Source organism: Heloderma suspectum, chromosome 3, assembly GCF_057233095.1.
Source record: "Heloderma suspectum isolate Gila_16-S chromosome 3, 16-S_ref, whole genome shotgun sequence".
NCBI classification, from domain to species: Eukaryota; Metazoa; Chordata; class Lepidosauria; order Squamata; family Helodermatidae; genus Heloderma; species Heloderma suspectum.
Window position 1 is genome coordinate 229,969,786 of NC_139460.1, and position 26,990 is coordinate 229,996,775.

Genomic DNA, 26,990 nt, shown 5'->3' on the forward strand with positions numbered 1-26,990 from the left:
TACTGGTTACTTAATGCAGGACAGTTTCAGAATGATCTGCTTTGGAATTCTAAATAGTGGTTAATCATGTTGCAAATTCAGACTTGCCAGTACCTATCTATATAGTTTAACTTCCTACCTTCTAACATTTCACAAATGAAAAGAGTATACTTGTAACATCCCTATCCACACATCAGAGATCACTGGTGCCTGAGCATTACCTATTGCTAAAAACTCTTCTCTGGATGCTGTACACTGCATTCCTTTATTCTTCAACAGCCTGCCCTGCAATGACTCCAGAAGCAGGGTGTGTTAGTAAACTGACCATAACATTCTTTTAAACTTAAGAATGTTTAACAGGATGAATGGCTGCAGCTTGATTTTTTTCATGTTGACTCAGAAATGTACCTAAGATTTCAGCTCTTGGTAAAACAGTGGGAGTTGTCTCATCCCTTTCATCCCAGGATAAGTAAGCAATCATGACTGCATTCTTATGCACTTACTTTGGAGTATGTCCCGCTGAACTTAGTTAACTTATGTCTCCCCAAAAGGCCAAAATATGGATAAAATAGGAATGTTGTTTTGGCAATGAGAGGTACTAGAACAGCTTTCTCCAACCAGGTGCTCTCCAGATGTGTTAGACTACAACCCTCATTTCCAGCCAGGTGTTGATGGGAGTTGTAGTCCAACACATCTGGAGAGCACCAGGTTGGGGAAAGCCGAACCAGAAAATAGGGGCTGTCAACGGCAAACAGAGATGGGTAGTTTTATTTAAATATGACATATTCTCTTATCATTACCTTGTAGTATATTCCAGGCATGATTCCTTATATTGAAAATAGGCTCCACGTTTAAGCCCTGAACTAATCTGATCATTTACCTTACTAAAGAGTTTGACGGCAGTTCTACTAGGAATTCCCAACTCCTGGAAAGGTTTCCCAAACACAGTTGATTATCTTACCCTACATCTCAGTTTTCTGATGACAAAAAACTGGTGGTAGGAAAAGTGATTCAGAAGAAAAAGTTGGATAGACATGCCCACAAATGTGAGGGACATAATTAGGGATGATTATGGAGGATCCCTGGGTTTTTCTCGGTCGAAGATCACATGGCAGGTACCAAACTCATCTAAAATCAAGCAGCTGGTCCATAGAGCCAAACTCTAGATGAGGCATAATTTTCAATCCCTACTTTCTGCTACTTTTTCAACTCTTGGGAGGCTAACAGGGAAGGTGGATTAAAGCAGTCGTTCCCCACCTTGGGTCCCAAGATGCTGGACAACTCCTCCCTTCAGTGCAGACCATTGCCCATGCTGGCTGGTAATGATGGGAGCAGTAGTCAATTAATATCAACTATGTACCCAAAGTTGAGAACCACAGTATTAAAAACTGCAGAAGTGAGCATGTGGTATGTTTTCCTTTTAGGATCTTTGTGGATCTTCCACAAAACCCTGGAAGCACCCTTGCTTGGAAGTAATAGGTACGGATTTCAGTGGAACTCATGACTGGTTTACGTTGCCAAATGCTTTCACATGATCACATACAGGGGTACATGACCATGTGGAGAATGTTAGTAGGTACTGAGGTGTACATGTGGTGAGCCATGATCCCAGCTTACTCCTAAATTAAGTGTGCTTCACATTCTCTCTTGGTTTTTAAGAGCCTATCCAACAATAATTTTATCCGACTAAATTCAAAATACAAAATTTACGTAGCACATCTAACAGTAAGGCCAGTCTTGAGTACTGATGCTGCCAAATTTTGTAATTCGTTGGCTTGCTGTTTGAAACATGCCTATTTGTAATGCTCACCACTGTAGTGAGTCTGGATCGATGCTTACAGATTCACCATTAAGTTCAGAATTGCTGCAGGCTTTGGCGCATGAGCTGTAAAGTAGTACATAGATTCCACTCCAAAATTTTCAGTTGTCCTTATCACCTAGCCCCGCCCCCCATCTCCCACCCACCCCCACGCTCCTCAAAATTACTTGAAGCAGTCTCATTAGATCTATCCTCATACCAGTGATTGCCAACAGCAAGTAAACATTACATGGCATCATCATACAGACAGGCCACGTGAAAACAACCAATTAGAAAGGGGACACATAATGTGGTGACACATGACGTCATGCAGCATGATGTCATGCCACATGACGCAGTTCCAAACTACAACTCCCAAGATGTACATTGACACTGCAGATGGGCAAAAACCCATATACATGGAACAAGATTTCATATCAAAGGAGAACTTTCACCTGAGCTCACATGGACGAATGTGTTACTTTCTGAGTAAATAACGAAGTTGCTTGGAGTAAGTTCACCCATCACTAACCTTCAGATGAATCCGAACAATAGGGCCAACCTTCTGTTAAAACCATGGTAATGACAGAGCAATCCTATGGGTTTCTACCCAAAGGTAAGCCCCACTGAATTAAATGGGCTTACTTGGGCATACTCCCAAGTAAATGTGTAAGACTGCAGCCCAAGAAGCTAACTTAACAGAAGCAGCATCACAAAATACATCAGCTTCCTGGGAATCCGTGGGTGGGCATTTTTCTTTCACCGTTTTTGTATGCTTTGTTCATTTATTATTCTTTCATTGGCAGACTGCAATTTTGCAACAAGTAGATTAAGGATATTGTTTTTAGCCATTCTTTCTCAACACTTTATTTGGAATTTTAAGAATGCCTGTTTCTGGAGCACTAAAGTCACTAGGGAGAAACTGAGTCTATCATAAAAGTTACCCAAAACAGATATGATTTAGGAGTACATTCCTTGAACAGGAAGTGACCTAATGACCAAGAATGTGTTTCATACTTGCCACCTGATCTCACATGAGTCACTTTAGTCTATATTTCTCTGAACCATGATGACATACAGTAGCTGGAATAAGACCAATTTCTTGGGTATAATAAGGAAAATGCTAATGATAGCCCCAGGAGGTATAGAACCAGCACAAATAAATTGAAACGCAGTGTGTTCCCATTGTGTGAGCAGCGGATCATAACTCACTGCTCATGACTAGTCCACATATCTGTAAACAGAGGAGGGGAATAATTGTAGTTTATAATTATTTTCTGCAACAGGGTGGGGGAAATGGTTTATTATTTAAACAAAGCTGAATCAGATTTACAGCCATAGTTGCTTTTAGCAAGAGCTGGGCTAGCAGATGTTGTCGTTCTGAATCCTTTCACAGATGTGAAGTCTTGGGTGGAGAGAGAATTAAGACATAGCAAGAATGAATATCAAGGAAAATATTTAATTCAGCAGTGTAAGGCTCAAGCACTGGGATTTCTATGATACGTGCTTTTTAGCCAGGGACAGCTGTCCACTAAGACCATAATCCTATGCATGTTTAGAAAGAAAAAAGTCCTACAACTCCCAGCATTCCTCAGCCAGAGATCCTCAATAGCATGGCTGGCTGGGGAATGCTGGGAGCTGTAGGACTTTTTTCCTGTCTAAACACGCATAGGATATGCCCTAAGTTCTGCTATGCAAGCCTCACAGAAATGGATAGGAGCTGTAGAAAAAATAGCACTGCTAACATAGACACAGCCTCTTATTCCTAAGTGGCTCCCTGAGGACGTCGTCTGCATCATTCTAAGACACACAAACTTCTGGAACGTGAGAAGCAGGTCTTTGGCCAGCCATATACACTTCTAGGGCATAATCCAGATTCACAGGATGTTTTCCTGCAGGACCCGCCTTCTTTACACAAGCGCACAGTTCTGAGAATTTCAGGTTTGCTGCAATGTACTCAGCGATACAGGAAAATGGAAATATCCATGATGTGTTGACATCTTGCCCTCATCACATACTTATAAAAATACAAGGAGTTTGGCTGCTTGTGCATATTACAATGTACTGCTTCCCCATATTATTTCATTCGTCATATGATATGAAAGAACAAGCTAGCTCTTCTTCCGTAAATAAATAGGCCAAGGTGAGCGTTTCTCCAGCTCAGCCTTCCCCAACCTGGCACCCTCCAGACGTGTTAGACTACATTTCCCATCATCTCCAGGCTGAGCGGGGTGATGGGAGGTGTAGCCCAATACATTTGGAGGGCTCCAGGTTGGGAAAGGCTGAGCTAGCTTATATAGCAAGATAGAACTCCTTCAGAGGTGTTGGGAGAGCACCCATCTTTTGGAAGAAGTGTGAAGAGGGTGTGGCTGAACCATATGACTCCCAATGTGGGAAAGTGACTGGAACTCCATCTTTCCTTGGTAGAATTGTCCTAGGAAAAGCAGAGCATCCTCATACTAATACAGAATGGTGAGGCAATGACTCACTCCTGTTTGCCTAGTGGACATCTGCATGGACGCATGCCTCCTGCTCTTGCACACTGGACTTGGGTGCTTTGTTGCTCTTCAACAATTCCAGATGAAGGGCAAGGGCTGTGGCTCCATGGTAGAGCACCTGCTTTGCATGCAGAAGGGCCCAGGTTCAATCCCCGCCTTTTCCAAGTAGGGCTAGGAAAGGTTCCTGCTTGAAATCCTGGAGAGCTGCTGCCAGTCAGTGTTGACAATACTGGGCTAGATGGACCAATGGCCTGACTCAGTTTAAGGCCACTTCGACTGCTCCTATGAAGTATGTTATTGGCGTAGTGGCTAGAGGGTTGGACTGGGAGTCAGGAGATCTGGGTTCTAGTCCCCACTCAGCCATAGAAGCTCACTGGGTGACTTTGGGTCAGTCACAGACTCTCAGCCCAACCTACCTCACAGGGATGTTGTGAGGATAAAATGGAGGAGGATTATGTACGCCACCTTGGGTTCCTTAATGAGGAAAGAAGGTGGGATATAAATGTAATAAATAAATAAATAAATAAATAAATAAATAAATAAATAAATAAATCAGCTTTCCCAAGCCTGGTACCCTCCAGATGTGTTGAATTGCAACTCCCACCACCCCCAGCCATGTTTAGAGGTTGGGGTGGTTGAAATATGTCCTTTTCCTTAACTGAATCTTGTCTGTCTCAAGGGAGGAGGATGGTCCTCTAAAAAGGGAAAGAGAGCAGCGCTCTCCAGTATACTTGTTAAGGTTATAAATAGTTTGGAGATAGGGCAAATTAAGCAGAAGATGAGTAACAGAGCCAGGGCAATTAACATATGCATGAGGTGTGCAATGAAGCAGGAAGCAAAACCAATTGCTTCCATTGCAGATGGGACACTGGGTTAATTAGCAATTGATACATGGTCTAGATAAGAGTTACTCACTGCCATTATAAGTGGGTATTTTAAAACATAATTACTATCATTTGAAAGCATGTTGCTGGTGTATTTGTGGTGCAATGTAACTGAGGCACACCTGGCTTGTGATCCAACCACTTGCAGCTTTGAAATAATCAACCATGGTTGAAAAAGAAATATAGTGTAAAACCAACTAAACAATGCATATATTACGGAAAGGGAGAGGCAGAGGAAAGGGTTTACAGTAATTGCCTGAAGTTTTGTGGCTATCGATGTTCACATGTGAATGATGCAAATGAGCATACACATTTGTTGTTCAGTCGTTCAGTCGTGTCCGACTCTTCGTGACCGCATGGACCACAGCACGCCAGGCCTTCCTGTCCTGCGCTCTCTCCCGGAGTGTGCTCAAGTTCATATTCATTGCATCGGTGATGCTATCTAGCCATCTCATCCTCTGCCGTCCCCTTCTCCTTTTGCCTTCAGTCTTTCCCAGCATCAGGGTCTTTTCCAGAGAGTTTTCTCTTCGCATTAGGTGGCCAAAATATTTGAGCTTCAGCTTCAGTATCTGTCCTTCCAATGAGCACTCAGGGTTGATTTCCTTTAGGATGGACTGATTTGACCTCCTTGCAGTCCAGGGGACTCGTAAGAGTCTTCTCCAGCACCACAGTTCGAAAGCATCAATTCTTCGGTGCTCAGCCTTCCTTATAGTCCAGCTCTCACAGCCATACATTACTACTGGGAAAACCATAGCTTTGATTAGACGGACCTTTGTTGGCAAGGTGATGTCTCTGCTTCTTACTATGCTGTCTAGGTTTGCCATAGCTTTCCTCCCAAGGAGCAAGCGTCTTTTAATTTCATGGCTACAGTCACCGTCTGCCGTGATCTTGGAGCCCAAGAAAGTAAAATCTGTCACTGCTTCCATTTCTTCCCCTTCTATATGCCAGGAAGTGATAGGGCCAGATGCCATGATCTTCGTTTTTTTAATGTTGAGTTTCAAACCAGCTTTTGCACTCTCCTCTTTCACCCTCAACAAGAGGCTCTTTAGATCCTCTTCACTTTCTGCCATTAGGGTGGTATCGTCTGCATATCGGAGGTTGTTGATAATTCTCCCAGCAATCTTAATTCCGACCTCTGATTCATCCAACCCGGCATTTCTCATGATGTACTCTGCATATAAGTTAAATAAGCAGGGTGACAATATGCAGCCTTGTCTTACTCCTTTCCCAATTTTGAACCACTCGGTTGTTCCATGTCCGGTTCTTACTGTTGCTTCTTGACCCTCGTACAGGTTTCTCAGGAGACAGGTAAGGTGGTCTGGTACTCCCATCACTTTAAGAATTTGCCACAGTTTGTTGTGATCCACACAATCAAAGGCTTTAGCGTAGTCAATGAAGCAGAAATAGACGTTTTTCTGGAATTCTCTTGCTTTCTCCATGATGCAGCGAATGTTGGCAATTTGATCTCTAGTTCCTCTGCCTCTTCGAAACCCAGCTTGTACTTCCGGTAGTTCTTGGTTCGCATACTGCTGAAGCCTAGCTTGTAGGATTTTGAGCATCGCCTTGCTGGCATGTGAAATGAGCGCAATTGTGCGGTAGTTTGAACACTCTTTGGCGTTGCCCTTCTTTGGAACTGGAATGTAAACTGAACTTTTCCAGTCTTGCGGCCATTGCTGAATGTTCCAAATTTGTTGGCATATTGAATGCAGCACTTTAACAGCATCATCTTTTAGGATTTTAAATAGCTCGGCTGGAATACTGTCATCTCCGCTAGCTTTGTTGTTACTAATGCTTCCTAAGGCCCACTTGACTTCACTCTCGAGGATGTCCGGCTCAAGTTCAGTGACTGCACTATCATGTCTATCAAGGACATTACTATCATGGCTATCAAGGACAATAAGATCTTTCCTGTATAGTTCTTCTGTGTATTCTTTCCACCTCTTCTTAATCTCATCTGCTTCTGTGAGGTCCCTGCCTTCTTTGTCCTTTATCATGCCCGTCTTTGCACAAAACGTTCCCTTGAGATCTCCAATTTTCTTGAAGAGATCTCTAGTCTTTCCCATTCTGTTGTTTTCCTCGATTTCCTTGCATTGTTCATTTAAGAAGGCCTTCTTGTCTCTCCTTGCTATTCTCTGGAACTCTGCATTCAGTTGGATATATCTTCCCCTTTCTCCCTTGCTTTTTGCTTCCCTTCTTTCCTCAGCTACTTGTAAAGCCTCATCAGACAGCCACTTTGCTTTCTTGCATTTCTTTTTCTTTGGGATGGATTTCGTTGCATACACATATACGTACATAATTTCCCCACTTTATAGACATACACAAGTGAATGCTGACAATCACATTTAGGTGAGCATCAATATTCACCAGTATTACCTCTTTGTTTCCAGGCATTTTCAAAATTTGCCTAGGACTGACAACCTTCATATGTGAATATTGACATTTCCAAATTTCAGGCATTTAGCTATTACTGTAACATATAAACCATCAGTAAAAACAGAATAGACATCCTTACAAATATTAAAACTCTACCATCATACAACCCTATCCTTGGTCTCCATGAGCTATCAGAACTTTGAAAAAGTCTTCCAGAAGACACCAACATTTGATCTTGGCTGTCCATTGCCCCAGGCACTTTTCATTTATTGGATTTCAGACACCACAAGTGAGCCACATGGGAGAGGGGGCTGTGGTGAAATAAGCAGTGGGGTGTGGGAAGGGAAGATTCAGCACTCCATCCCTTTTTCTCCCCCCAAATTTGTTCCCTTGCTTTGTACATGGTTGGGGAAGAACAGGTCCCCTAATCTCAGCCCTAGTTTCAGTTTTAGTCTCTAGGGCAGAGGTAAGCAGAAGGTAGATCTCCAGATGTTTTGGACTTTAACTCCCAGAAGTCCCTGCCAGCATGGCCAATGGTCTGGGAAGATGGGAGTTTTAGTCCAAAACAGCTGGAGGGCACCACATTGGGGGAGGCTACTCTGGGGGTAAGCTATTCCACAGCAGAAGAGTCACAAGAGCTTCTTCCAACATTTCCTTGTACTCCTACCATGGTCCACTCAGGATAAATCTGCAAGATGCTTTCATCTTCAAAACTGTGATTGGCCGGGTAGAGACAGTGAGGGGATCCACACTAGCTGCTTAATCCAGAATTGCTAGCCCTCATTCATTCTCTGTATAGAGAGGCCAGTTGATGTTGCTCCCAGCCAGTTGCAAACACATCTTTTCTGACTTGAGCAATAACCTTCTTCCAGACCTGCCTGATTCGTGGTGACTTTTCTAGTTTTTACTGGCACTGAAGTACTTGCCAGACCAGTGCGGACTGGCAAAGCACTAATTATCTGGCTTGCTACACTGCACAGTCATTAGGTTCAGGCAACAGGAGCCCAGGCCTGGTCAGGAAGAAATGAGCAAGGGACATTGAACTAGCAGAGGTTTCCCTGCCTTTTACTGGAGCTTGGAGAAGCTGGTGGGTTGGTGGTGGTGGTGGATCTCTTTGGCTCCTCAGAGCTGCAGAGAGCTGAGCCTCGCAGGTACTTCCACAAGCTTTCCATCTGGAAGGACAACTGGAGAGGAAGAGGAGGAAGTCAGTAATTGGAGGTGGCTGAGGGGAAAGGCAGCTTCAAAAGAAAGAAGGGGACGGGAGGAGAATGGTGGGCACACATCTGCAGGTATGAAATTGTCCTTACTTGGGTAGTCTCTTGATGACAATCTGTTGAAGTATTAATTCTAAAAGCCCAATGCTTCCCAGGGAAGACAGTTTTCTCCCAAATGCTGATCTTTCTTAAATGTTTCTTCTCCTCCCCCACCTTCCCAGATTAGGAAACAAAAATCAGATAGAGACGGTGGCAGCAGAGAAAGCTGGCATTTGCTCACCCTGGAAGGAGAGTTTGGCTTGAAGGCCCAATCACTTTTGCCGGTGCAACATTTAAAAAAATGTTTTTAATAATTTCTTATTTCACCCAGGTGCAAATGAAATTAAGCAACAACAGGGAAAGGGCAGGCTTAAGAAATCAAGCCATTAAAGGAGAAGGAGGGTGAAGAGAAAAACATTTCAGGAAAGCATCATGCAAAGGTTCAGGTTGACAATGCACCGCCCACTTTGCCCTTGCCACGTGGACGAACATTACGTGCTTGGGTAGCACACTACATTCAATGCTGTGTGAAACCACAGATGCAATCCTGCTTCCAGATTATTGCAGAAAAGCAACATCTTAGCAACTGTGAAGGGGTCTAACATCGAGAGGGCCAAATTCTCGGGAACGTTGAGCCAACCCTGTTATGGGCATTACAAACATTGCAAACAGTTTCAACCATAGGGGTTCCTCTTCAACCTATAACAGCAGAAAGTAGGACAGAAGATACCTGAAAATCTTTTAACAAACTTCTTTTGCAATAACCTTGTATTTTAAAGCCGGTGCCTTAAAAAAGGACAGCTCTGAATGTTAATACAAGGTATGATACAGTAAACATTAGGCATGCTTAATCGCATTAAGTCAGCCTTGCCCAACCCAGCGCCCTCCAGATGTGTCGGACTACAATTCCCATCATTTCCAGCCATTTACCATGCTGTCTGGGGATGATGGGGATTGTAGCCAATGCATCTGGAGGGCATCCGGTTGGGGAAGGCTGCATTAACTGAGCAATGGTGAAGATCACAGCAAGAGAAAATGGTGATGATATGAACAGTCCTTCATCTGGCTAAATAAAAGATTTTGTGCATTATACCATGACATTATAAACGATCATGTTGCAAACTTTTTCTGACAGAGTTTCACTTTCATCCTGTAATAGCAGAAAGCAGACCAAAAGAAAATAGATGCATGTGTGTGTTTGACAAGAATGTGCCAAAGACCAAACCTAACACAAAGGATTGACATTGAAAAATAGCAAGCCGAAACCTAAACATAGGGTTAAATTGCTTGTCACACTATCGTCTGACTAGTTATCAAAAGCCTCATCATCCCACAGAGCAATTTGAGTGTGAAAGATGACTTTGTTTTCTAAATAAACATTGGTAGATGCATTGCCTGTGACGTAAATAAAGAAAAAAATGAGATATGATTGTTCTGATTATAGGACAAGAGAAGCTGCTCTCACAAAATCCTTCTGGCAGCCATGCGACTCTGAGCAATTTCCACTTGGCTGTAGGCATATTCCTGCACTGTTATCAGTCGTGTTGTGTTTTGTCATTGTTGTCCCCCCCACTTCCCCGAAATGCAGGCCATATTTCACAGGATCTGCGAAGTCAGGGCCAAATTATAGGTTATTTTCTTGTATAGCTTTTGCCCTGACAGCAGGATGCGTTAAAAAAGACAACTGTTTGCCATTGCAGGCTCCCCCACACACAATTCAGACTGAGACCCTAAAGTGAGGGTTAGGGTTTTTTTAACCCTTTGCCCCTCACTGTGGTCCTGATGAGGACTGCAGGAGCAGGGAGCTGCCTGCAATTTACATTGCAGAGAAAGGAACCATTGAAACAAGTGGTCTCTTTTTGGCCAAGTAAATTGGAGGTATGAGCCACTCAATCTGGATCAGGACCAGAGTGGGAGGCAAAGGTTTAAAGCATCTCTCTCCCCCCAGCCCCTACTGGCAATAAAAACCAAAACAAAAAAATACCCTATACACTCTGCACTCAAAGCCAGAACTACATGGGAAAATTAATGTGTAGTTTGGGTCTCAGAAGAGCCTCGTGTGGCGTAGAGTGTTAGGTGGCAGTATGGCAACCGAAACGCTCCCCATGACCTGAGTTTGATCCCAGCAGAAGCTGCGTCTCGGGTAGCCGGCTGAGGTCGACTCAGCCTTCCATCCTTCTGAGGTCGGTAAAATGAGTACCCAGCTTGCTGGGGGAAAGGTAGTCATGACTGGGGAAGGCAATGGCAAACCACCCCGCTATAGTCTGCCATGAAAACGTCAGTGTAAGCGGCATCCCTTTAGGGGTCAGGAATGACCCGGTGCTTGCACAGCAGGAACCTTTCCTTTCCTTGGGTCTCAGAAGCCAACAGAGAGCTTCATTTGACATAGCACCTCTATACCTTTTCATTTGAGGACCGGCTTAACAAGGATACCGTCATGTTTTGGGAGATGCATTGGGGAATTTACAAGAAGGTTTAGAGGCCTGCTTTTGGACCTGTTTTAAGATTAAATTGAGGAAAAGCAGTCCACATGTAGAGTATTCGTTGTAATTTTTAAACACCGTTATGAGAGATACAAATGCTTCTCAGAAATCATAATTTGTCATCTGTAACAGAAGAGGAGCTAAGAGCCAAATGGTGCCCTGTGCTTTAAAGCTACTTCATATACTTTGTAGGTAATCATGTTTGCCTTCACCGCACCAGCTTTTTCCAGAGAAAACAGTAAAGCATGAAGGGCTGTGGACATGTTCCAGGAGCTACAAAAAAGCAGGACTTCCTGGTGCATGTCTCAGAAGGTTTAGGAAATCTTCTGTCATAGGTTGACACTTACACCCCAGGAAATCCTATTTTGCTCCTGTGGCATGTCCACTGCCCATCACACTTTGCATGTCGGCTATAGGAAACATTTGTGTAGCCACAGCACAAATAATGGCTGCATAAAGTGTGAAGCTAATGCTAGTTCCTACGAAGCAGAAGTGAGGCACCCCTTTCAGCCTGAGGGCCAAATTCCATTTTGGAGAAGCTCTTGGGAGCTGCATTCCAGTGATGGGAGGGACCAAAGGCAAAAGGGGCGGGAACAAAAATACCAGCATATTTTAGCTTAAAGCTCTTCCTGCCAGTAACTGAGACTTAGGAGAGTCATTTCAGCCATTTAGAATGGGAAGAAACCCACCAAAGCCAGGAAAACACTAAATAATCAGTAACTGGAGGAAAGGGGGTGTGGCCATCTGGGAAACACCAGAAGGCCAGACTGGGACCCCACGATGGACAGATTTGGCCCATGGGCCTGAGATTCACCACCCCTGCTACAAAGGGACATCATAGAGTTGGATCTCTTGTTCAAATTGCTGTTCTAATTTTCAAATAGATGCAGTTTTCATCACAACAAAATGTTCCAGAAAACATCAAAATTCTAGCTTCATGATCCTGTTGGTCTTCTAGATCAGCCTTCCCCACCCTGGTGCCATCCCAATATTTTTGACTACAACTCCCATTAGCCCCAGCTGGCATGGCCAATGGTCAGGGATAGATGGTAGGAGTAGTAGTCCAAAACACTGGGAGGGCACCAGGTGTGGGGGAAGGCTGGAACACAGCCAGTATTAATCTTAAGGGTATGCGACAAGAATGGCATTATTTCCAGAGAATATTTTAATTTTAAAGACTACAGACTACTTGCATCTGCAGACAAGCCACCATAGTCCAAAACATTACAGAGAGAACTTTTGAACCACCTCACTTCAGCAACAACGCTTTTCAATAAGAGTTCACTGAAATGTCAAAATCAAGTGTTGAAGAATCAAGTGATGTACACAGCTGTGAGTGGATCTATACATGGAGATGTTGCTCTCTGAAATAGTGGGATGTTACTTCAGTAGTCTGCAGGAAAAGAGATGATGGAAAATACACAGGGGGATACCCTGGGATGTGGGTGCGGTGGCCACCTTTTCATGATGTGAGGATGAAATTATGCAAAATAATTTAGACAGATTTACTTGGCTTGCACAATGTATACAGGTTGCAGAATTCACCTTTTCTTGGCAAAGAGTTTGGATTGCTTAGGTACAGAATGCAAAGTTTGGTGTGTTTTGGCCACAAAGTACACAGAGCCCTGGCTCAAATTAATCCCAGTCTACATGGAGGTCACGACTTCAGCACCCCAACTGAAATTGCCCTATGCCCTTACCCTTTTCCCATCAGTGGAACCTAGAAGCTCTTGCAACTTCAACAGTAGCTGGGATTAGGATTGCTTCTGCCCGTTATAGTTTTAAAACTAAAAATATTGCTTATTGGATACTTTTCTCTTCCTCTATGTTTGGGTCTTAGAAGGAAGATTGCTTCTTAAATTCCAGGACACATTCCCATTTATTTAAAATCTACTTCTGGGCTGACACCAACTTCTATCACTATTGAAACATTTTAAGAAAATATAAAAATAAAATGTCCAGCCCAATCTGCTTAAAGTTAGCTTTGCCTAAGTCCCAACTGACTAAGACCAACGTAGGAGCCAGAACACCTGGGAGGCTGGGGAAAAGCAATGCCACCACTGCTACTTCCTTTATACTGCATCCAGCCTCCTCTGGAGGAGAGATTAGGGAGCCAGTTGTGAAACATCTGGCCTTGTGAGAAGACACCCCACCCCCAGCTTCGGAGAGGCTGGGGTCTTCTCACCAGGCTGCTGCAGCCCTTTAGGAGCACAGAACGACCAGCACCTAATAGTGTGGATTCTCATTACCTTTATGTATTTTGATCTGTACTTGTTATTTCATGGTCATGTTTCATGTTTCAACCTACACCATTTAAAACCATTCAGCAACCCATCAAACTCTTCAGTAGCTGATCTACATGCCTCTACAAATAAATATGCCTTGCCTTCCCCCTGCCCCCCTCCAGGAGCGATGTGCATTTATGCACGTAGAGGGTATTCTACAGCCCCAGGGCCAGAGCTGTAGAAGTCTTGCTCCTTGTTGCTCTCTTTAATCTCTCTGGAAGAGGGAATACAGAACAGCATTCCCTACCAGATTATCTTGGTGCTTTGTTGTTGTTTCCAACGTGAAGAGGCACTATCTGAGCATAAGGTATATAGGCTCCAGGCTCTGAGGGGTGCGAAAAGATCGGAATCAGCAGCTTGAACAGGCCAGAGGTTAATGAGCAGCCCACTGCAGGGGAATAGGCTCCCACCCTCCCCTGCCTGTCAGGAGGGGAGTGGCATACTTCTGCACCAACTGCAGCTTCCAAACTGAGGCCAAGCACTTGGATTGGCTTAAGAGAAGAGCTGCCTGGACTAGCAATCGTGAAGTCAGGACTAAGCATCTGATTCTCTATGATGTGCGTGAAATCACCCATTTCCCCGGGTTCAGCCAAAACAAGGTACTGATCCTCCCAATGCACAGAGACTTGCCGAAATACAGCAACAAGGATACTAAAAAGGATACACCTTAAAGAGGCAAGCTGAAATAATTTTAAAAAATGGCTTGCCCGAGGCTTTGCCATGTCACGCCAGGTTTCTCTATGAAAATGGCAAGCAATTTCTCTTAGAAATAACCCATGCACATTAAACGACAGCTATAGGTAGTTACAGGTCAGTAGACGTGCCACATTTTTGCCTTGAAACTTTTCCCTCTTTATATAGGACCTGCTGCAAACAAACCCTTCTGCTCTAAAAGGAGGTTCTGTGGTGTGCCTGTGGTGTGGTGTGTGATGTGTTTCTAGCTCTAGAAAACTTGTCAGACAAGCAGTTGAGTCATCTTGGCAGTTAGTGTAGTAGCTGCAAAGTGTCAAATTTAGGGTCAAACTACACTTTAGGTGAATGGTGTAGCAAGAAGCTGAGCCCTATCTTTTTAAAGTAACTTCATGTGTCTTCAATTTGGATTGGGACCAGCACTCACCAGGAGGGGAGGATTAAGCCTTCCCCTCCCATCCATTTGCTTCCTGAAATTCCACCCTCCATGCATGGATTTTAAAAAGTAGAGTCAATAGAGGCTTCTTTTTCTTTTTAAAATCCCTATGTGAGGGATGGGGAACAGAAGTTATGGAAGCAAACATGTGGGAGGGGAAGGTTTAATCGTCCCCTTCCTGTGTGCGCTGGTCCCAATCTGAAGTGGGTTTTAATGTTTAATATTCAGGTCAAGATCCTTCAAACAGGTTGTTTCTATTCTTTAGCAACAAGGTGAGGATAACCGAAGTTCCTGCTGGCTATTCTTTCCAATATAGCTTCAATATACTCTATAACATCTTTTCCCAATATGGTGACTCCCAGATGTTTTTGATTGTAACTTCCAGCATTTCTGACCATTAGCCATGCTGGCTGGGGTTGACGGGAGTTGAAGTCCAAAACATCTGGACAACACTATCTTGGGGGAAGCTGCTGCATTCTAATAATCTAGTATTTCCGATTAGATTTACATTCTCTGCTTTGGCACCAATAAACGAAAACTAAGAACCACTGGAAATGTTTTCAAGTCATGTTTGTATTTTGCCAGTTCAGGATGGCTTACCAAGGGCGAAATCCAACATTATGTGAGCAGACTTTACATACCTGTATCAAGGAAACAGCCACTTCACCTATCAGCCTATCAAAGAAATTCTTTGATTTTCCAGTCAGGCCTTGAAAAAAAAAAAAAAAAAAAGAGATGGAAGGACACAGGAAGAAGGGAGAAGAAAAGACATAGGGCCAGTTCGCATGATCACTGTGGCTCGTTTAAGCTATGGTGCGTGCCGGGAACAATACGGTGTGTGCCGGGAACAATTTGAATAATCACAGCCTGGGCGTGGTTTGTCATGTCATCCGAACCTGGGTGGCATGGCTCGTTGGAAGGTTAAATCACCTTCAAATAATCCAACATCAGTCCATGGGTTATTTGAGGGCTGTTTAACCCTCCAACAAGCTATGCTGCCCAGATTTGGACGGCACAAGCCGTGCGGTGGTGGCATTTATGCAAATCGCACCCGGCACACACCACGGTTTCAACAACCTGCTATGGTTTAGAATCACAGAATAGTAGGGTTGGAAGGGGCCTATAAGACCATCAAGTCCAACCCCATGTTCAATGCAGGACTCCAAGTCAAAGCAACCACTTGTTTAAGTTGCGGTGACAGAGCGAACCAGGTCACTGTAGGAAAGTCACCCACTGACCTTGAGCATTTACTTTCACGCCCCACCCCACCACTACCCCCATTTTATTTTGGTCTGTGAGACCAGTGAAACACAAGACTAATGTACAGCATCCACCACATTAACAACCAACACCAATTTCGCCAGAGAAACATATGCAGAAGCAAAACAACTTACAATATAGTCCAAAATGTTTTTACTTTTTTTTTTTTTTACAGGGATTAGTTTGCACAATATGCAACGTTCTCAGTAAGCAATCCTGACCGTCCCTGGCCATTCATGTGGAAAATGTAATGTGTGAACCACAATGAATAGCAGCAGCCACATTTCCTGCCATTATGCCAAATTTTCCAACTAGAAAGACCACAGGAATCGATGGCAGTTCACATATTACATTTTTCTTTGCTCCAGAGATACTTCCATGGGGGAGTAAGAATTCTGTATTGTGTGAAGTGGTTCACTGAGGTCTGCTTCAGTCTTAAGCTACCCAAGGGCTATCTGAATGAACACCATGTCAAGGGCTTAACAGGTCAGAAAAGGCATTTCTTTAAAAGCCCCTGATGCAGAACTGTCTTAAAAGTTAAAACCCTTGAAGACTTCACACTCTAGCCTGTTCCAATCCTCACCCCGCCCCCAAGAGGCGACTTCAGTTGGTCAGAATTTGTACATTTGGGAAAGTTTGCTCAGCTGAGCAAATATTTCTGCAGCCTGTTTGTGTAGCTCTCAGCTCCAATGCTTCTGCAAGTTGACATTTAACCTAACTTGTAAAGGATGTCTTCGTATTCAGGCTAGATCTTATTGGACACCACAGAAATGTATCATCAGTCAGACGGGTGTATAAGTACATTTTGCACCATTTGTCAAAATGGAACAGTGATAAATGTTCAAATGCACAATAGATCTGAGCTGATTTATTCCTATTCCTCACAGTCTTAAAGTTGACCTTTCGCTGGAGTAGTATTTGGAAAGACCAGTTTACTCACTCATGACAGACGCCCCTGAAAACTTAATACAAACAGCAGCTGAATTCCAAGAATTCAGAAGCTAGCTAATAAGAACCAAAGAGATACTTCATTCCTAGCATCACCCAGTTAACATATGAGATCCATCACTGGTTCTATAGCACATGGATTCTTCATTCACAGGTTTTGTATGTTAAACAATATATACCCGACACTAGTGTTATCTTTTGGCATCTCGTATTTCAATGCAATGCTATTCTTTTAACTGTACATCTTACCATTTCAATTTATTGACAAGGTTCCAGACACTTAGGCAACCTTTTTCTTTGGCTTGATGGTTCTGTCCTTGGACATCGCTTTCCCAACCTCCATCAGTATGACTGTTGTCTTACCAGTCCTCTTCAGGATTTCTTTGACTGAAAATCCATGTGGTGAATCATAGAATCATATAATAGTAGGGTTGGAAGGGGCCTACAAGGCCATCGAGTCCAACCCCCTGCTCAATGCAGGAATCCAAGTCAGAGCATCCCTGACAAATGGCTGTCCAGCCTCATCTTGAAGGCCTCCAGTGTGGGAGAGCCCACCACCTCCCCAGGTAATTGGTAAAAGGTAATTTCACTCCCTTCTCCTCCAACCCATTCCTCTGTGCTTCTGTCAAACCTTCACTTTCTGTGATCTATACTGAGTTGAATCGGGGGTTGGTCTTATATGCCCCTTCCAACTCTGCTATTCTATGATTCTATGAATCTTTCGTGAATCAGTTCTATCCTGTGTTTCAGGCTAATTAATGAGCTGCTGAATTACAAATTGTATTTCTTGTTTTGTTGTTCCTATTTGTTTTAGTTATCTTCCCAACAAAACGTGATTTTTTTAAAAAGATACATTCTTATGAAGCATTCTTAGGAAGTAATCTTTGCAATTAGATTCCAGCTGGTCAATTTTAAATTAACCCCACCATCTGCATGTATGGGTGAGATGGTGGATTGTATCTAACTGGTGTTCCTATGCTGAAGAAGGATTACTGATCCACTGGATCAAAACACCTTCCATCAGCAAAGAGACACAAATTAGCTACAACCCAGATTTTTGAGTGAAAGCGGTTGGGGTTGCTTCCCATAGAATATACATGTTGGTTTGGCCTTACAGGTTTTTGGGAATAATTCAAATAGCTGCCAAACCTGTTTCCAAGATCCAAAAGGGGCATGAGTGTACACGCTTCCTGCAGCAATCCCCCTTTCAAACCACTTTCAGTTCTCTGAGAAAGTCATCACTTGTCTCAAGCCTTATGCTTTGTCTTACACATTTTTATAGGTTGCTTTTCTGTCCAAAGGCCCCCAAAGTGGTTCAGAGAACAAATGAACAAAAAATCAAAACAATAAATGTATCTGTCGATTAGAACAGGGGTGTCAAACCTCTGAAGGTCCAATTCAGTTTCAGAGAAGGTCCCAAGGGCCAAAGGGGGCACGGTCAAAAACACCCCAACTAGCATAGCTGAAATCTCTTACTCTCACTAACGAAGCTCCGGGAGAGGCATTTCAACCTTTCAGAAAGGCGGGGAAGCCAGAAAACCACCATACAATCAGTGGTTGGAGGAAAGGCCATGGCCATGTGGGGAGCCCTGGAAGACTGGACTGAGACCCTAGGTGGGCATGACTTGACCCATGGCTTGAGGTTTGACACCCCTGGATTAGAAATGCAGGGCAGCAAAGTGCAATCACAAACACAAAACAGCAAGGCTTACCAATAATAAAAACACAAGGCAGCAGAAATTCACTCAAAGCCAAGAGCCTGGCAGCATAAAACAGTCTTCATAGCTTGACAGAAGTCCTGTAATGTGGGGGGGGGGTGACTCTCCAGGAGGAAGGAGTTCCACAGTCTTGAGTGCCACTGCAGAAAAGGCCCTGTTACATGTCACTGACAACCACGCCCTGCCAATGGTGGTGGGATGCAAAGCAAGGCCTTAACAGATGATGTTGACTGACAGGCAGATTCATATGAGAGAAGCTGGTTCTTAAGATACCCAGGGCCTAAACCATATAGGACTTGAACAGATAATCATTAGCACTTTAAATTGTGCCAGAAATTAATTGGGAGCCAGTGCAGATTAAGTAGTAAGAGTAACCCAATCCATGGAATGGGCACCCGATCACAGTCTGGCTGCAGCGTTCTGTGCCAGCTCAGAGGCAGCCCATGGGGAGTGTGTTACCTTCATTTGACCAAGGCATGTTTGTCACCTCTAGACAAATTAGCATGTCCCTTCTTTCCCCCTTTTATCATAGCAGACTAGTTCACTATATTTGAAGTAGACTTTTTCTGCATTCAAACCTCCTTTTGAGAGATAAAGCTATCATGCACAGGATGCACCCTGGATGTCAATTCTTAGCTTTGGGGTGATTTTTATTCTTATTTGTGTTTACTCTTTCAATTCTCTTTCCCTGCCCCTCCCCAAATAAACATCAAACAAGTTTCAGGTTTTTCCTCCCCAGTCATTTTTATCTACTTCAGTCTGGAGCTGGAATAAATATAGGCAAATAATGGAAAAGCACACCCCATCTAAAAAGCATGTTGAATAGAACATGGACTGTCCTTGAAGTGAATATTTCTATGTGTGCTCTTTCACTTTTTTGTATAATGGGTTTATCCTTTGCCTCTCTGCGGTGTTGGCTTTTATGCATACATTTAAAATGCCCCCCCCCCACACACACACACACACCCTAGTCCTCTCTTGTTTAGGAACCTTCAGACCAAATCAATGTGCCATGAATGCGCAATGAAAAATAGTTACATACCTGAAAACTCAATCTGTTACATGTTTACTCAAAAATCCCACTAAATTTAACAAAGCTAGATGCTTCCTCTGTCCAAAACATCCATCCGTAATGGGTGAGCTACTCTTGAGGATAAGCAATTCTGCTGCTTCTCTACATCAGGTGTGACTGGATCATTCAATCACTCCTGGCAGAGACACAGAAGAGATACATTCAGAAGAGGGCTGGCTGTTGCATTTCTGCATGAGTCACAGATGTGGGCTTGCCTCCTTCCAAACTCAGAAGAAAGACTTGTGCAGAAACATCTGAGTCAGATTGGCAATTCTCATTTTTTCATGATAAATGCAGACCTCTTCAAGGGCAAGAATGAAGTGAAAGGGGGTGGGGAGAGAAATGTGCCTCAGCTATCAGAGGTCCTGGGATAGACTGCTTCAAACAACATCTACTTTTTGAAGCTTCTCTCCACAATCATGAGGGCTTTTTTCTACAAGATGAAAGGACGGAATGCTCATAGCACCTGCCTCTGTAGCAGCCATATGGTTCTTTATATTTCCAGTTTTTGCATGGAATTCAGTGCCCAGGTTAAGCTAAACACCAGGAATACACCAGAAGATTCTCTGGCTGAATATTTGCCTACACCATGCAGAAGACAGTGCTGCTGAGCTAAGACAAAAAGCCTCTACAGAGCAAATCACACCTGGGCAAAACCACAATACAAGGAACATAAGAGCCCCGCTGGATCAGACTAAGGGTCCATCTAGTCCAGCATTCTGTTCACACAGTGGCCAACCAGCTGTCAACCAGGAACCCATAAGCAGGACATGAGTGCAATAGCACCCTCCTGCCCATGTTCCCCAGCAACTGGTTTAGCAGGCATACTGCCTCTGGTACTGGAGGGAGCACACAGCCATCAGTACTAGTAACCATTGATAGCCTTCTCCAGGTATTTATCTAACCCCCTTTTAAAGTCATCCAAATTGGTGGCCATCACTACATCTTGAGGCAGCGACCAAAGTATCAGGCACATAAAAAATTAGGAAAAGCCAGAACTTTGAATTATTATGTGTGTTTTTTAAAATACGCACTAAATTTATTTCTCTGCATCCCCACTGTGGTTGTGGTTGACAAACTTGGTGGCTAACCCCTAAGAATTTGCTTTTCCTTGGGGGGTGGGGGGTGATCAGGAAGGGAACTTTGCAGGATCCCACAAGCTAAGGCACACAAATGAAGCTTTGGCCACATCATTTGGAATAAAAGCCATCAAGGGATGATGTGTTGCACATTTTCCAAATTTTAATAGACACAAAAGTGAGTCCATTTTACCTTAAGACTACACTGATTCCATTCTATTGCATGTCCCTTCTCAAGAGTGTACATAACTGGAGTAAACAGTTTTGCAGCGTTAAAATTAAACACGAATGTGCGAGAGATCTTGTTAAGTAAAAGCAGCAGCAATGTGTGTGTAAGTGTGGGTGGAGAGGGGAAGAGGAGGAAGGGGAATTACCAAGAGTAGCTAACATTTCATATGTAATAAATACATTCCAAGATGTAGTATTTCATTATGCTTCAAGTCCACTGAAATATTACTCGCCCGTTTGCTTCTCTTGCGTTAAGTAGCCTAATGACTTTTGGTCAGACTAGCCTCCGGAGGGCCTCCTAAGCAGTCCGGGTGCCTGTTATCTTTCACAGATGATGAGCAAGGCCAGCATGAAAACTAAATCCTGCCGCCATGTACATTGAAACCATACAATTCTCCCAGGGAAGCATGTCAGGATGTTTACAGACTTCGTGAAACTCTAGGACAGCTGTGCTCTTATCTTCTGTTACCTTGAAGAAAGTGAAAGAGAGAGAGAGATTATTGAGAGTGGTACTGAGCAGTCCAACACTGACTACAAAAAGTGTACACACAGCCCTCCATCTAAATATAGCACAAAACCTCACAGTCTAAATCTGTCACAGCAAAGTGGAGAGTCACAGCTATGGTTTTCTTAAATCAAAGACTCAATGGAGTTGCACATTCTGAAGAAGGACTATAGTTAAAAGCACCACATGGTATAGAACTGAAAAAAAATTGTTAGCAACCTGCCTTAAACAAGGAAAAAGCTACAACTTTTATATAATCTTCTCCTGTTGAGCACAGAAAAGCTAAGTTGATACAGTACTTTTTTTTTATTCCAAGCTTCTGTTTCCTGTTTTAGGCAGTATATGAAAAGAAGCTTTATTTAATCCCTTCCTATAACCAAATTGGGGTTGGGGGTGATTTGGTAATTGCTTTTGTAGTACAAATACCCTAAAATGCAAATTTACTATTGCGGTAGCAGTTGCATGGCTTCCTTCCCATTAAATCACATGGAAATTAAACACACACACACACACACACTATATTACTTTACGGCCTGTATCCAGTGGTGCCTTTGCCTTAGCAGAAAGCACTTCCACTTGCTCACACAGTGGCTCACACAATTTTCACCAATTCCCTCCTACTTACTGCAGCCCTCCAGACTATATCCCATTCTGTCCCAGAGGGTCCCCCAACCCTCAGAAGCAGCTTTGGGGGCGGGAGGCATAAGTATGTTCACTGTTTTTAAGCTGTGTTGTTTTATTGTTGGATTTTTTTTGTTGAATTGTTTTTAGTTCAAAGTTGTTTTTAGTTATATGTTGTTTGTATATATTGTCCATATGCTTTTATGTAAATGGCTTTTAAACTCTGTATATTGTATTTTAATGTTTTAACTTTTGTAAACTGCCCAGAGAGCTTTGGCTATGGGGAGGTATAGAAATGTAATAAATAAATAAATAAAATAAGAGGATGGGGTAGGGGTAGGCAAATACTGGGTGTTCCAACTTGCTGAATGGAAGTTTGGAAACAAGTATGAATACCCATCTATCAATCCAGCCATATAACAGAACACACCCTGGCCCTTTGCTCTTCCTGTCACATGGTACATCAACCTCCAATCCCTTCCACTCCTCCCATGCTTCCACTGACAGGTCAGTACGTCCACTTTCAGAGTTGTTTTACCAAGCAATGTTTAGAATGTTTCTCCATGTACCACATCACAAATAAGCTTGTAATCTTATACACGCTTTCTTGGAAGTAAGCCCTATGGAACTCACTGGGACCTGCTTCTGAGTAGACATGTGTGGGATTGCATCATAAAATTATAAGCAGTAACAACAAAGAACACAAATTACTGTTGTGCATCAGTAGTGAACAGTAGTGAAACGACACCAAGGATGCTTCCAGAACCTCTTTCAGCCCAAGAGTTGAATTACATTTCAGCGAAGCTTTTGAGGGCTGCAGCCCAGTTGTGGGTGGGGCCTGGCAAAAGGGAGAGGGCCAAAAATACCTCAAATATCAGCCTCAGGAGATGTATTTCAACCTTTTAGAATGGGAGAAAAACCACACAAAAGCCAGGAAATCACCCAGTGATCAGTGGGGTGTGTGTGTGGCAATCTAAGGAACCCCAGGGGGATGACTGGGACTTCAGGAGAGCTGGATTTGTTCCCCAGGCCTGAGGTTCTGCACCCCTGTTTTATATGAAAACATCCAAGTGTTCTCCAATGTTATCTAACTGGAAAAAAATAACAAAAAAAATATTTTTTTGCCCAAAAGCTAGAAAAAGAAAACACACACACACCCCCTAGAATATACTGTGAAGAAATAATGGGGCTGTTCACACAATACAACAACCCACGGTGGGTTATTTAACCCATAGTGAGGCTGTGATGTGCGCAGTTGTCATTTTGAATATGCAACTACTGCTTGGGGGTTGTTGTGTCAGGCGAACCTCGTGAGTGTGGGCTATGCAAGGATTAAATAAACCTCACATAAACATGGGTTGTTTAATCTTCACATAAACCCTGCTTGCTGGGTTCGCCCGACACGTTGCACATGCAACTTGGCGCTCACAGATGCAGCAGCTTGTCATGGGTTAAATAACCCACGATGAGCCGCAGTGTGTCGCCCAAACCTGGTCAATGATGGTTAAGTTGAAACCCTCCAGTCAGGAGGGACATTTTATAATACAATTTCTCAGAACAAGGCTTTATTAAAACACCTTTATTAGGAACAAATTCTGCATTCTGCAGTTATTTTCTATCATCCCATGCTTCCTGTATTTCCTGCCCTCATTGCCTAAGTTACAAATCCATATACTACAGAATAAAAAAAGGCAGTGTGCTCACTTGAGGGGATGGGGGAGAGATGCAATTTTTCATTATTTGTGTTCTTAAAAAACTGGTCCCTCTCCAAGTAGGAATATGGAATATTCCCAGACTAGGTTCCTTAAAAATGTCACTTAATGAAGCAGCAGGAAGTGTAAATAATGGAGTAACTATACTTTGCATTTGGACTGTTAAGGCATATCCAGCTTGGGATATGAGGAAGCAGAACCTACAATATTTGATTTCAGTAAAAATTAGATGGTGTGGCAATAAAGATTTCCCACTTCTCAAGAAGGTTTACAAAAGCAAACAGCATTTTCATGTTCATAATCAAAAATGCTTTTAAGTTAAGATTGTCCTTACAGAAAAAAAAATCTGGTATGTGTTTACAATTGAAGAGTAGCCTTCAAAACACTGGGGATGAACTGGACTCCCCTTAATAGTGGAAGTGGTTTATAGTTCTTTTCACGTGTACCTGCAGTTTTAGAAAGGGAGCATAATCTGTCAAAATGTTTGAGAAGTCCCTATTCTAAGGAAATAGTCGAAGTTCCCATTCTGTTAAAAATATCCAGTCAAAATACTATGTACTTAAAACAGATTCATGGATGCACTTAAGCAGGAATGGGGCAAGTTTAAAAACTAGATGGAACCAAGAGATCTTACAAATGCTTCTGAAAAATGCTCTAGAGATTTCACTATTCCCCGGAGCATACAGACTTCCCCACTTGGGGGGGGGGCACACCCCCTCTTTCTGTGCACTTGAAGTTGTGATAGCAGAAAAATGGTACAGTCAAGAAGAAACTTTTGGATGATCTCTGATGTAACTAGATATAGGCAAAGGTCTACAAGGTATACAGGGATTCTGGCATTTGGGACTTTATAAAATCTAAGGGATGGCTGATACATGCAAGTACATCACTGGAACATTCAACACTAGAAGATTCACAGCTGAAGACATGAACTGACACCAAGGATGCTTCCAGACAGAGGGCTTCTAGTGCTATCAGAAGGCATTGCACAATTTTGTCTTTTTTTCCTTAACCGATTTTCTGCATTAAGGAAAAAGACAGACGAAGCGGTAAGAAAACATGCAGGGGCACATGTATGTATTTTATTACATTTCTATCCCGCTTTTTTTTTCTTTAAGGAACCCAGGGCAGCGTACATAGTCCTCTTCTCCATTTTATCATCACAACAACCACCCTGTGAGGTAGGTTGGACTGAGAGTCTGCGACTGGCCCAAAGTTACCCAGTGGGCTTCCATGGCCGAGTGGGGACTAGAACCTGGATCTAACGACTCCCAGGCCAACACTCTAGCCAGTGCAACACTTTGGCAGATGCGTAGAAGACAATATCATCTGCGCCCCCCCTTTCTATGAATGAGGCAGGGAGATAGCACCATAACACCCTCATCTGGAAGCATCCCAAGAAGAAAAGCACTGGGGTTTGAGACAGTGACTGGGTTTGCATGACTGCAGGGGTAAAAGAAGCCATCGTGGCCTCTCCCCCAGCCCCTGCATGCATGCCCATTGTTTACATAATTAACCGCTCTGCAGCGTGGGTTGGCATGTTGTCCGAACCCAGCGCAGTGGGGGTGGCTTCATACCCACCCCACAACCCCTACTGCACGGCATGGGTTGCAAGGGTGGGTATGAAGCCACCTGCACTGCACGCCAGGTTCGGATGACACGCCAACCCATGCTGCAGTGCAAGTAATTACATAAACAATGGGCATGTGCATGGCATGGCCAATGTAAAAGCTCTTCCTACAATGTTACATCTCTGATGGCTGTTTCACATATAGCAACAACCAAGCAATGTACAAGACTATGTGAATAATCCATCTCTTCTGACTCAATTTGATATTCACTGCTTTTTCTGAAATTCTGACTTGTACTTTTCTTGAAACCAGTGGCCATTAACAGTTTATTCTGCCTTTGTTGTTGTCGTCTAATATCTAAATATGCTTTGATTATGTTAAAGGGGGATTAAATGAATTCATGGAGAATAAGGCTATCAGTGGCTACTAGTCATGATAGCTATATATTACCTGGTATGCCTCTTGAATATCAGTTGCTAGGGAACATGAGCAGGAGGGTGTCAAATTGTGTCCATGTTCTGCTGTGGGCTTCTCGTAGGCATTTGGTTGGCCATAATACTGGCCTAGAAAGGTTTTTGGTCTGATCCAGCACAGCCTTTCTAATGTTCTTACTTTAAGGGGCGGTGGTGGTGGTGGGGAGAAATGTATTTCAAGGTTTTCAAAAGCATCGGAATGTAATAAAATATCGTAATTCCTTTCGATGCCTTAAGCAACCAAGACACTTCCTGAGACAACTGTCTCATTAATCCACCAAGATGGAAAGAGTCCAGATATTGCAATCTAATGCCAATCAAAAGCTAAAGATCGCTGTTCCCCCCAACAACATAAACTTGCTTTTGGGTGCCAATACTCTACAAGACAAGCCCTGGAGCTGCAAAGATACATCAGATAACATACTAGTGTAAAAAAAGAAAACCATGAACATGTTTTAAAAAATCCTACCCGATTTCAGAGTTCATTTCGGTTTACAATAAAAAGCAAGACATAGAATTATTGTGCTAAATCAGAGCTTAAGTGTGGGGGAAGAGGGGAGACAAAAGGTAGACACACAAGACTGACTAGATCTCTGGGCCATTTGCAGTAGATCAGCAAGAGTTTGTGACTCCCAATTGTTTAACAAAGGCAACAACAAAAAACGATGCTTTCCATCCAAAATAGGCCATTGAAACTTCAGGAAAACAAGGAGCGGATTTGAGTGTGAAAATACTACAAGCTCAGTTCTGGTGCTGAAAACAAATTGCTTGGGCTGAGCATGTGCTCAGAGGCACCCTGTTCCTTAATTCTGACAAGCTATTAATTTTGTATCCGACTGATTGGTGGACAGCACTAAAAAATGCATACAAACAAATTAGATCCTGCAAGCCTAAAGTCAGCCTACCTGGAGCCTAACTCACACGACAGAGTTATTTAGGCCTGGGCCAAGTACATAAAGAGAAGACATTTGTGCATATGTATACACCATGCGAGTTATCACATGTGACCTTCCAAGGCTAGCTGTGTTTTCCAGTACAGCGATTTTAAAACTGTGTTTCCAAAGAACACCAAATTACGTTTACTTAGGTCACTCAGTGAGAAGATCAGCAACAGCAGAGAAGCT

General features: G+C 43.1%; 1 protein-coding gene across 12 annotated transcripts in view; it reads right to left on the minus strand.

Annotated features, from left to right (window-relative positions):
- The window catches only part of PWWP2B (PWWP domain containing 2B), a 79,611-nt gene that overhangs the window by 19,251 nt on the left and 33,370 nt on the right, over positions 1–26,990 (minus strand). For 5 of the 12 annotated variants that reach the window (XM_084845929.1, XM_084845934.1, XM_084845932.1 and 2 more), the window contains one exon: positions 7,277–21,453. The gene's annotated coding sequence lies outside the window, so the exon portion shown is untranslated. Of the gene's footprint in view, positions 1–7,276; positions 21,454–26,990 lie in introns of those variants that run through there. The other 7 variants (XR_014789440.1, XR_014789439.1, XR_014789438.1 and 4 more) reach the window with 7 other exon arrangements.